This window comes from Drosophila teissieri, chromosome 3R (genome assembly GCF_016746235.2).
Source record: "Drosophila teissieri strain GT53w chromosome 3R, Prin_Dtei_1.1, whole genome shotgun sequence".
Classification (NCBI taxonomy): Eukaryota; Metazoa; Arthropoda; class Insecta; order Diptera; family Drosophilidae; genus Drosophila; species Drosophila teissieri.
In genome coordinates, this window is record NC_053032.1 from 4,505,261 (window position 1) to 4,518,129 (window position 12,869).

General features: G+C 35.1%; 1 protein-coding gene across 2 annotated transcripts in view; it reads right to left on the minus strand.

The window, feature by feature from the left end:
- Positions 1 to 12,869, minus strand: part of LOC122622394 (afadin) — a 51,672-nt gene that overhangs the window by 33,742 nt on the left and 5,061 nt on the right. The gene's annotated exons all lie outside the window — the stretch shown is intronic.

Sequence of the window (12,869 nt, forward strand, 5' to 3'; positions counted from 1 at the left end):
TATAGGTAAAGCTATTTCAACTATTTCCGTGAGGGCGTGCGTAGTCAGCCGAAATTGCATTTCGCAATGTTAATTGTGCTTCTAGAGTTTACATTGAATGTGTGTGTAGAAAGGTCCTTGGTGAATTCAGACATGACCAAAAAAGGGTTGTGTTAAAGTGCTCGGGTATTTTTCGCTGTCTGCTTCAAAAATTGCAATGGTTGCAATGGGCCATTTTTGTTTTCAGGGTTGATTCGTCAATAGGGGGAAAGGTTGAATCGATATAGGAATTTACTGTTCCAAAGGGAAGTGGAAATGATTTCAAACTATATTCGAAAACAAGAGTATAATTTCTACAAAGTTTGAGTTAACAGATTATATTTTTGTTTTTTCAGTTATAGAAGATAAAGCTAACTATATAATCGCTGCACACCATATTAAAAATACATAAAGGTGATATTTCAAGAAGATCCGATTTCTGTGCTACTGATTTGGCAGGAATCTCACGCTGAATCTCAACTTTCTAGCTTTTATAGTTCCTGAGATATTAACGGACAGACGGACATGGCCAGACCGAATCGGCTTTTGATCCTGATCAAGAATATATATACTTTATATGGCTTCCTTCTCCCTGTTAGATACTTTTCAACGAATCTAGTATACCCTTTTACTCTAGGAGTAACCGGTACAAATAATCGAATAACCGCAGGGAAAAAGAAGTATCGTTTGATGGCTTAAATGAGACGAACAGTGAGAAGCCTAAAAAAGAAGTACCGTAATACAACGCGAATGAGTTAAATAAAGCCCATTAACAGAAGAGGTGAATATACGAAGACAGCGAAATACAAAACCCAGATACTTTAACATGCTCAGATACAGTAACAGCTGAGCTTAAGATAGCGACAGACCAGTATGTATTAAATAATATTATAAAGCATTACGCGATTCTTCCTTAATGCTAACTACTGAAAACGCTTGTATTATCGTCCATATTATAAGCACACATTGCAAAATCAAAGCATTGATTGTTTTATTTCAAAAGATTTAACGAGTAGTTTCTTTTATATTAATCTAATGCAACCACTTCAACCACATCTGCGAGTTTTCGGATACAGATGCAAAGTTTCTGAGAAGCTCCAAACCTCACGAAGTGGGTCTGGGACATGTAAAATTGTTGCTGGCCTAGGCATAACTAAAAATTTATTCTCTCGCTGCTTTTCGTTTCTTGTGCATCTGTCGCTTTGGCACCTGCAGCGCGGCATTAAACCCACCTTACTTGACTTGCGCCTCCCCTTTGACACCCCTTCTGTTTCCACGGTGCATGTTTGCAAAACTTGTAGCCGGTTGCAATTTTTGTTCGGAGTGTGTTTGTGTTCTCGTGTTTCTTTGTATTTGAAATAATTTCGGGGTCAGTAGGTTTGTGAAACAACCGGAAACAGGCGGAGGATGGACAATTTTAAATACACACGATGTGTAAATTGCTAGTCTGCAGTTCCCCAAGCGAAACTTCCGAAACAGAGTCTGCCCAGAAAAAGGAAGGTATCTATGAACTGAAAACTTTCCGACCGTATAAAGTATATATATTCCTGATAATGTCCGTTCGTCTGTCCGTCTGTCTGTCCGTATTCACGTCGAGATTTCAGCAGCTATAGAAGCTAGAAAGTTGAGAGTTTCCAGAGACATAGATGCAGCGCATGTTTTTTGACCCATGCTGCCACGCCCACACTAACGCCCACAAACCGCCCAAGGCTGCCACACCCACACTTTAAACAAATGTTTTGATACTTTTTCACATTTTTTGACCACCGCCAGAAACTGTCAGTATTGATCTATTTCGCTCTTTCACTAGGTGAGTAAATAGACGGCTATAGCATTCTCTCTTGTTTTTATTTATGTTGTCAATTTCCTCAGATACGAAAACAATATATTTGAAATTTCTTTCTCGTACTCTCACTTGCTGAGTAACAGGTATCTGACAGTCGAGGAAATCGATTAAAATCGATCTTATTTTACTCTCTGTATTAAACAAAATGTTCGATATATCCGCTTTTAGGTCAAGTTTTCCCACTAATTAGTTTGTTGCCCATGCCCAATTCACACGTTTTAGGACCTGCCTACAGGGACACATACATATGTATATAAATATGTACATTAACCCTGTCCAAGTTTAAAACCAGAGAGAACGCTATAGTCGAGTTCCGCGACTATCTGACCCGTTACTCAGCTAGTGGAAGTGCGAGAGTCTTCAGCACTGACAGTTTTTGACGGTTTGTGGGCGTTAGAGTGGGCGTGGCAAAAAGTTGTTTGGCAAATCGATAGAAATTTACATGAATAATACAAAAATAAAAAAATATCAAAACATTTTTCAAAAGTGTGGGCGTGGCAGCTTTGGGCGGTTTGTAGGCGTTAGAGTGGGTGTGGCAAAAAGTTTTTTGGCACATCGATAGAAATTTACAAGACTAATACAAAAATGAAAAAATATCAAAATCATATCATTTTGGGCGGTTTGTGGCCGTTAGAGTGGCGTGGCAACATGAATCGACAAACTTGCGCTGCGTCTATGTCTCTGGAGTCTGTATGCTTAATCTCAACTTTCTAGCTTTTGTAGTTCCTGAGATCTCAGCGTTCATACGGACGGACAGACGGACATGGCCAGATCAGCTCAAAGAAACTGGGTCCGCAAAAATCGAATTTTTGAAATTTGAAAGGTGGAATCGTTTGACCACCAATTCCTTTTTTTTACCACGTCCAGTTTTCGAGATATAAAATTTCGAAAATTTTCAAACTTTCCCACCCTTAAAAAAAAATTTTTTCGTTTGCCCACCTCTTAAACTAAATATTTTGAAACAAAATCGTTTGACCACCCTTTAAAAATGCTTTTTATCGTTTGACCACCCTTTAAGAATTTTTTTTTATCGTTTGACCACCCTTTAAAAATTGTCATTGGTCAAACGTGGTCAAACGAGCTCAAAGAAGCTGGGTCCGCAAAAATCGAATTTTTGAAATTTGAAAGGTGGAATCGTTTGCCCATCGTTTGCCCATGTTTGCCCACCAATTAGTTTTTTTTGCCCACGTCCAGTTTTCAAAATATGAAATTTCGAAAATTTTCGAAAATTTTCGAACTTCAAAAAGTTGACTTTTTTTTTTTTAAATCGCAATAACTTCGTTTGCCCACGTTTGCCCACCCTTTAGAATTTAAAAAAAAACGTTTAGTTCAGAAAATATAAGCACTTAAGGAATTAAGCATTTTTCATACCTCAAAACTAAATATTTTCAAACTTTTTTTTTTTAAATCGCAATAACTTTGTTTGCCCACGTTTGCCCACCCTTTAGAATTTTGAAAAAACTTTTAGTTTAGAAAATATTAGCACTTAAGGAATTAAGCATTTTCCATACCTTAAAACTAAATATTTTCCAAAAAAATCGTTTGCCCATCCTTTAAAAATGCTTTTAATCGTTTGCCCACCCTTTAAAAATAGTTTTTTTCGTTTGCCCACCCTTAAAAAAAATGTTTTCGTTTGCCCACCTCTTAAAAATAAATATTTTCAAAAAAAAAAGTTTGCCCATCCTTTAAAAATGCTTTTAATCGTTTGCCCACCCTTTAAAAATAGTTTTTTTCGTTTGCCCACCCTTAAAAAAAATGTTTTCGTTTGCCCACCTCTTAAAAATAAATATTTTCAAAAAAAAAAGTTTGCCCATCCTTTAAAAATGCTTTTAATCGTTTGCCCACCCTTTAAAAATTGTTTTAATCGTTTGCCCACCCTTTAAAAATTGTTTTTTTCGTTTGCCCACCCTTAAAAAAAATGTTTTCGTTTGCCCACCTCTTAAAAATAAATATTTTCAAAAAAAAAAGTTTGCCCATCCTTTAAAAATGCTTTTAATCGTTTGCCCACCCTTTAAAAATTGTTTTTTTCGTTTGCCCACCCTTAAAAAAAATGTTTTCGTTTGCCCACCTCTTAAAAATAAATATTTTCAAAAAAAAAGGTTTGACCATCCTTCAAAAATGCTTTTTATCGTTTGACCACCCTTTAAAAATTGTTTTTTTCCCACCTCTAAAAATTGTTCTTTTTATTAATTGTTTCTTAAAAATAATTAATTTTGGAAATCTCTCTTTCTCTTTCTTACTCCCAAGAAACGATCAAAGACCGGAGGTGTCTTTGCCTATAACCAACATATGCATATAAATAAAACACACATACACATTATCGGTTCTGCTATCTGCACTGAAAAAATCAAATTGAATAAAAAATGAAAATACATAATTTTAATGCTTATGAAAACTCCAAATTAGGTTGGATAATAATATGGTAAAGCAAACACATATTTGTTTTTCGTTTTTTTTTATATAATACATTGGTTTCTGGGTTGTATGTATATGAACCAATTTGCTAGCAACGAAACGTACGACTAATTTCTAGCTATGTAGCTTTTCAGTCGAACAGCAAATTAACTGTTAAGCATATGAAATTGTTGTTGCTCAGCATAAGGAACTAGTGAAGAATAAGCAGAATACACAACATTGTTTTTGTAATATGTACGTATGTATGCATTGTCAATGCGGCAAGTAACACGTGTGCGTGTGAATTGGCGCCACAACTTACTGAAAGTAATTTTTAATTGCAGATATTTAGTTTTAAGAGGTGTTTAAACGATAAAATCCAAATATATTTATATTGTTATATATATTATATATTATATTATTTATATATATAAATATATTATTTTTTTTAAGGGTGGTCAAACGATTTTGTTTGAAAATATTTATTTTTAAGAGGTGGGCAAACGAAAACATTTTTTTTAAGGGTGGGCAAACGAAAAAAACAATTTTTAAAGGGTGGGCAAACGATTAAAAGCATTTTTAAAGGATGGGCAAACTTTTTTTTTTGAAAATATTTATTTTTAAGGTGGGCAAACGAAAACATTTTTTTTAAGGGTGGGCAAACGAAAAAAACAATTTTTAAAGGGTGGGCAAACGATTAAAAGCATTTTTAAAGGATGGGCAAACTTTTTTTTTTGAAAATATTTATTTTTAAGATGTGGGCAAACGAAAACATTTTTTTTAAGGGTGGGCAAACGAAAAAAACAATTTTTAAAGGGTGGGCAAACGATTAAAAGCATTTTTAAAGGATGGGCAAACTTTTTTTTTTGAAAATATTTATTTTTAAGAGGTGGGCAAACGAAAACATTTTTTTTAAGGGTGGGCAAACGAAAAAAACAATTTTTAAAGGGTGGGCAAACGATTAAAAGCATTTTTAAAGGATGGGCAAACTTTTTTTTTTGAAAATATTTATTTTTAAGAGGTGGGCAAACGAAAACATTTTTTTTAAGGGTGGGCAAACGAAAAAAAACTATTTTTAAAGGGTGGGCAAACGATTAAAAGCATTTTTAAAGGATGGGCAAACTTTTTTTTTTGAAAATATTTATTTTTAAGAGGTGGGCAAACGAAAACATTTTTTTTAAGGGTGGGCAAACGAAAAAAACTATTTTTAAAGGGTGGGCAAACGATTAAAAGCATTTTTAAAGGATGGGCAAACGATTTTTTTGGAAAATATTTAGTTTTAAGGTATGGAAAATGCTTAATTCCTTAAGTGCTAATATTTTCTAAACTAAAAGTTTTTTCAAAATTCTAAAGGGTGGGCAAACGTGGGCAAACAAAGTTATTGCGATTTAAAAAAAAAAAGTTTGAAAATATTTAGTTTTGAGGTATGAAAAATGCTTAATTCCTTAAGTGCTTATATTTCCTAAACTAAACGTTTTTTCAAAATTCTAAAGGGTGGGCAAACGTGGGCAAACGAAGTTATTGCGATTTAAAAAAAAAAAGTCAACTTTTTGAAGTTCGAAAATTTTCGAAAATTTTCGAAATTTCATATTTTGAAAACTGGACGTGGGCAAAAAAAACTAATTGGTGGGCAAACATGGGCAAACGATGGGCAAACGATTCCACCTTTCAAATTTCAAAAATTCGATTTTTGCGGACCCAGCTTCTTTGAGCTGGTCAAACGAAGTTATTGCGATTTAAAAAAAAATTAAGTTCAAAAAAGTGAACTTTTTAAAGTTCGAAAATTTTCGAATTGGTGGTCAAACGATGGTCAAACGATTCGCCCTTTCAAATTTCAAAAATTCGATTTTTGCGGACCCAGCTTCTTTGAGCTGGCCAGATCGACTCGGCTATTGATCCTGATCAAGAATATATATACTTTATATGGTCGGAAACGCTTCCTTCTGCCTGTTACATACTAAACGAATCTAGTATACCTTTTTACTCTACGAGTAACGGGTATAAAAATGCTGGAATAATTTTGTTAGCATGAAATTTATCAATGATTTAGTAAATTTGATAAATTGTAAACCAATATATTAATATTAAATAAAGCAATGAATTGGCGCCAGAACTTACTAAAAATATATACAGACATATGAAAAAATTAATTTTTAAGACGTTGGCAAACGAAATAATTTATTTTTAAGGGTGGGCAAACGATAAAAACTATTTTTAAAGAGTGGGCAAACGTTTTTAATGGAAAATATTAAGTTTGGCAAATTTTAAAAATTCGTTCTACTAAAACCCGCCTCTTTGAAATCATTATCCTACTTAAAAAGACTGACAAGAGCTAATACCTTAATAATTTAAGGCTAATTTAAAATACCCTCTCCTGGGTTTTAAGAAACTTTTAAGTCGAAAATCCAACTACACAGTTCCTTCCCGTCTTGTTTGTCTTTCGGTCGATTGCTTTTGCTAGCCCTTTTTTCCTGGTCGCTTTGATCTGCCCTTTTGGGGCTTCCTACCTTCCGCTTCTGATTTGGTTTTGCCTCTTAAGACGGCGACACTTTTACCAGACACAAGTCACGAAAAGTATTAAAATTAATTCCTTCTAGGGCTTATAAAAAATACGTATTTAAATTGACAGGAATTTTAGAAAAGTTTAAGCGCCTTTTGTGAGTCAAGCTTATTTTCTTGCGCCTTTATTTTATGCCTAAAATACGTTCATATGTGACAGATAAAACTAATTGTCATATTTATAATTGTACACACATATATCTTAAAGACATTACTCAAAATCTGTATTAGAGAATTTCAAATTGTACCGTCTTTAGTGCGGGAACTTTTAAGAAGTGCTCAGAAATCTTTTAAATCTTTTGGCAAAAATACAAAAACAGTTTTCCCCGAGAGTGGGAAAGAAAACAATAATCCGACTAACGGCGTCAAAAGGCATACCAACGTGGTTAGTGACTCATTTTTTCTATTTGTTGCTGATTCTGTTATTGTTATTATTTGCTTAACGCTTTTGCGAGCTCAAAGAAGCTGGGTCCGTAAAAATCGAATTTTTGAAAGGTGGAATCGTTTGACCATGTTTGACCACCAATTCGAAAATTTTCGAACTTTACAAAGTTGACTTTTTTGAACTTTTTTTTTTTTAATCGCAATAACTTTGTTTGACCGCGTTTGACCACCCTTTAGAATTTTGAAAAAACTTTTAGTTTAGAAAATATAAGCACTTAAGGAATTAAGCATTTTCCATACCTCAAAACTAAATATTTTGAAACAAAATCGTTTGACCACCCTTTAAAAAAGCTTTTTATCGTTTGACCACCTTTTAAAAATTGTTTTTTTCGTTTGCCCACCCTTACAAAAAAATATTTTCGTTTGCCCACCTCTTAAAACTAAATATTTTGAAACAAAATCGTTTGACCACCCTTTAAAAATGCTTTTTATCGTTTGACCACCCTTTAAAAATTGTCATTGGTCAAACGTGGTCAAACGAAGTTATTGCGATTTAAAAAAAAAATAAGTTCAAAAAAGTCAACTTTTTAAAGTTCGAAAATTTTCGAATTGGTGGTCAAACATGGTCAAACGATTCCACCTTTCAAATTTCTAAAACTCGATTTTTGCGGACCCAGCTTCTTTGAGCTGCTTATGCGTTTGGCTCGGTCTTGTTGAAGCGAGTGATGAGACCCAAGAGGCACACAAAAGTCCAAGCACAGACACTATAGGTAAAGTTGGTGATCATTGTTGTGGCTGAATAGTCTCCGCTATTGGGCCACGCTTAATTGCTCGGTGAAATTGGGTTGAACGCAATGGTCTCCGAATAGCTGCTAGACGAAGTGTGGCGAGGAATTGACCGGCTGAGTCAGCGTAGGTGTACAAGAGCACACAGAAATAGATCTTGAGATCAGAACCATTCTAGAGGAAGCTCTGGCAAAGACACTATGGCATGACAAACTCTTGGGAGTTGGAAATCAAGTAAAGGCAATAAGCCATGGCACTTAATAAATAAAATGTATCACAATTAGGGAAACTATCGAATATTTCTCATTTTTGATCAAATCTTTACCATATGATCAGTTTGACTTTGATCATGGGGTTATAATCCGATTGCCAATAAAAGTTTCAATGAAGCTTCAATGCCGCAGCAATAAAGATAAACACAAATATAAGGCAGATCACGATAAGACCACATTTCCGTAATATCAGTCAATAATCTATTGCCTGATTAACAAAGCCGTTAGCAATGGAGAAAATCGCTTTCAAAACATATTTAATATTTGACCCAGTGTGGGTCACACAGACAGGGCAAAGACCCTAAAATGTCGTATGATCCAAAGGCAAAATCACGTTATCATTTCTAATACATAGCTGCACAGACAGCATCGCTAGAATGGGAAAAGAAAATAAATAAACAAATAAACTGCAAGTGAAAGTTTACTAATAGTTTCCGCTTGGGTAAAGTGGTTTCTTTATCAAAATTTCAGTGATTTTTTGTCTCACATTTTCTGTTTCTACACATAAACTATACATTTTGTTCTCGTAATTAGCACAACGAGTACCATACTCGACTCAAAAATCGAATGGGTAAGGCATAGAAATAATAACTTTACAAAGGGGAAAAGAAAAGGGGGGTCCCCCCTCAAGTTATTCATTGTTTAAAACTTATGGATATTTGTGCTTGTATTATCTTTTATTTATACGGTGCGTGCTGGCAAAATGTAGGTCATGGTTATGTTGAAGAAACTTAACAAACAACCTTTTTGGCATATGCTGATGCTAATTGATTTTAAAACCATTACGAACAAATGAAACACTTAATTGAGGATTTGATCTAGGCTTTACGTTTTAAGTACCTCCGTGTGACCCATTGCATGTTATCACAGACGAATCCGGCACACCCTTCTAAGCAGAAATGTATGAAATTAACTAATTTAGTATGCATTGACCATCGTGATGATACACTATGGATGATCTGGCATACATAATAATGACTTGCTGTATCTGGAGAATGCAGAGGATCTTAGGGATCTGAAAAATGGTTCCTATATCCACACCGCCCAAGGATTAGATAAGTACGCTTAAGCTTATCTCTCAAATTTATATTTAAACACAACGTGTGAATCAACAACGCCCTGATTGCAAGATAAAAAATAACGATTTATTAGTAAATGATAATGTATGTTATAAAGACGGTAAATTACGATACAATTTTGTTCATACAACAAAATGAATTATCTTGACCGCGTTTGAAATAAAAGATTTCTCCGCATACACTGATTACGACACTACCAGCTGAACTGTGCCGTAAAATAGATTTTATGAATATTCAAAAAGGTTTGGTCAGGTGAAAACAATCAAAAGAAAAGAGCTTTCGTCTCTCTCTGCGTAATGTGACCGAATGGAAGAAAAGTGTTTCTCCCCGCTGGTCAGGTGGGTTCCGAGCCGTCGGTTTTGGCCAGCATTCGGGCTATTACTATTAACTAGCCTCGAGTGTGGTTATATCTCATGTTGCCATTTTGCATGCCGTTGAGTTTGTTGTGACTGTCGGTTCCTAATTAGGTCAGGAAGCAATTAACCGCTTAACAGAGGCGACTGCCAGCGCTTTGTTTAATGCATCCGATGTGCAGACTGGCCTACATTGAGCGAGAGAAGTGAAAGCCTGGTATCTTAAAAACCCGATGCAAGAGATTTTATGGAAAATTACTATTACTTTCATATATGTACATTTTAAAGTATAAGTCCTCAGAAATGGGTAATTCCAAGAAAAGACACTTACCAAAACTTTAAGCAAACATAGTCTGAAGATTTTGAACCGCACTGTACATACTCATTCTCTGCGTAAAGTAAGTCAGCTTAGGGTACATATATAATGTGGGAAAATAATTCCGGGGCAGAACTTGATGCTCGCTTATTGCCCTTATCCAAGAAATAGGTAAAGTAGCAACAATAGTGTACTTACTTCTAATGGCAAGAACTATTCCTGAACAACTCAGGGGCATATTTCAGGGCGTTCTTCTTGGAATTTAAATCTTTCACTCGGCCGAATATCGCCCATAAAAGCAACACACGATACAAACAACGAAGAGGAGACATTAAAGATGACGATAAAGACGCAGACGACATCGGCTATCGCATTACAATTTGCAATATAATTCCAATTATCGGGAAAAACGTTTCGTTTGGAAGGGAAATAAAACACATAAAAGTGGAAGGGAAAATTGCTTTACAATCTTTCGCAAACTTTCTAAGATGGAATTCGAATTCAGAAATTCATGAAGAGAAATGACTATATCAATAATAATTTTAGCATATGTATATATATATATATATACATATCGTTTTAAGCCAAATCAAAGCAAACTCAAATATTTCAATCTTTCAATAATAAATTGCATTCTATTAAAACCATCTATGTTCCATTCTTTAATTCGGTCCTAAAACTAGTTTCTCCCTTAAACAATTTTCATCGATGGAGTTGCAGCTTTGAATATTATAATCCTGCCGCTTACTGAATTTCCCAACAGTCCCACAGTTGCAAGCTGCGTTGCTTGGGAAACTTAATTAGTCATAAACAATTTGTAAGCCGGTCGCTTGACCAATCACCAAACAGACGCAAGCCGTCACTCATAAATGCAGATATATTGTGGAAGAAAATCGGGAAGCACGGGGCAAGATGCACAGTGCACGGGGATCAGGAAGATATTCTTAGTCACAACCGGTTAGCAGTGTGGAATGCCACATGGATTCGACGATTGGCATGTATATTTTTTAATTGTGCTGCGTTGTTCATTGCGCAGGCGCAGGCGCAGCTGTCAACTGTCAGCGATGGCAATTAAATTATCTGAGTCTGGGCAATTTATGTGGTTTGGTTATTTGGTGAGGTGTTCTCTCACAAGACACTTTCCTTTCTAACATTTTTCAAATGCTTCTGACAGCATTGACCTGCGCTTGGTTGGTGGAAATTACGTAGCCTAGCAATTAACATTTAATTTACATTCGTAAACCTTCACTTCCCTTCCCTCTGAACAGATTTTCAAACTTTCCCTACTTAAGGGGGTCGTCTACCTTCGCGCTCAAATTTCGGGCCTCTTATTCAAGGATGGATTGCAAAGAAACTACACATGATATTTGAACAAAATTTTTTTTGTTTGATTAATTAATGCTTAAACTCAAAGAAAATAAAATAAACCGGATGAAATTGTCGTGAAATTTGCCATTTGCGCGCCGTTGAATGCACCACTGTCGGTGCGACGAGGTCAAACGGTCGTAACGATATTTCAGCTTCAGAACATTGAAACAAAAAAAATTTTTTTAACTTAATTCGAAGAACGTTGACTATGGCATGACACAAGCTTTTTAAAAAATTGGAAAATTTTACAAAATGGCAGAGGTTTGAAAAATAAATCCGCTTTTTGACCATGTTTTCCAATCTAAAAAAGACTATAAAAGACTTTTTTTAAAAAGCTTGTGTCATGCCACAGCCAGATGTTTTGTGAATAAGTGACGCTTTACAGATTTAATATATCTTCTATAGTTTCAAAGAAATCTTGACGACCGTTTGGTAATGTTAAAAAAGCAATTTAAATGTTGTTTCAAATAGTTGTCCGTGTTCCCGAAAAATTTAGTTCTAATTTTAAGGTTTTTTGACCTCCATTCAACTTCTTGCTTTTGGGTTTAATGAATTATTTTATGTTGTTATCAGAAGTATTCGAATAAAGTTCATTATGACTGGAACATCGCGAAATGATGCAAGCAAGACGGGACGAACAAACAACTAGACTGTTTTCTGCTGATGGCGTTCCATTAAATCTTCGACAAGATCTTACATCTTCGTAATTACGGGCACAAGATCCAAAAAAACAGCAACCGAGGTAGTAAGGCGCTAAATTTGCAGCCGTTAAAATATGACACAGACAAGGCCAAAAGACCGCCGCCATGTGAAAACCAAACCAAATAGCTGGTAATCAGCTGTCGCGGCTCAGAGATTCGTAGACGGACAAATAACTAGTTTCAATGAGGCGGTACTGAAAAAAAAATGACAGACCGTCGTAGACGCATTAAAACTTCATTATGCATTCATGAGTGTGACAGTCGGAGAAGTTTGAGTGCCTGCGAAGCCCATCCTGCTTAAATAATAAAAACAATTCGACAATCCACCAAAAAAAAGGCACCAAGAGAGAACTGAAACATTCCGAATATCACATAATCTTCGTGCCACAAAAAATCATCTTATGTCACTCGACTTTGAAGTCCCAATGTAGGAACATTTCTTATTTTTTTTGATTGTCTTAAAACTATTTAAAAGCGTTTATAAATGTTTGGTTTAATTCTCGTAGTTATTACTTGCGAAGCTAAAAATAAATTTACTGAATAACAGTTAAATAAAAACAATACGATCCCATAAATCTTCTTAATCATATTCCCGAATAATCCGCCCAAATCACCCTCAAATAACTATCCCTCGTACCGGGTACTCTACCAAGCTTGTTGCCAAGCGCATTCTAATGGTATTTCTCAGTATGTTTACGTCAGGGGTGGAATTGTGTTGCACCAACACCCCTTGTATGTACATACATACATACGACAACGGTTTCGAGAGCATTCCCAATTCCCATACTCCCAT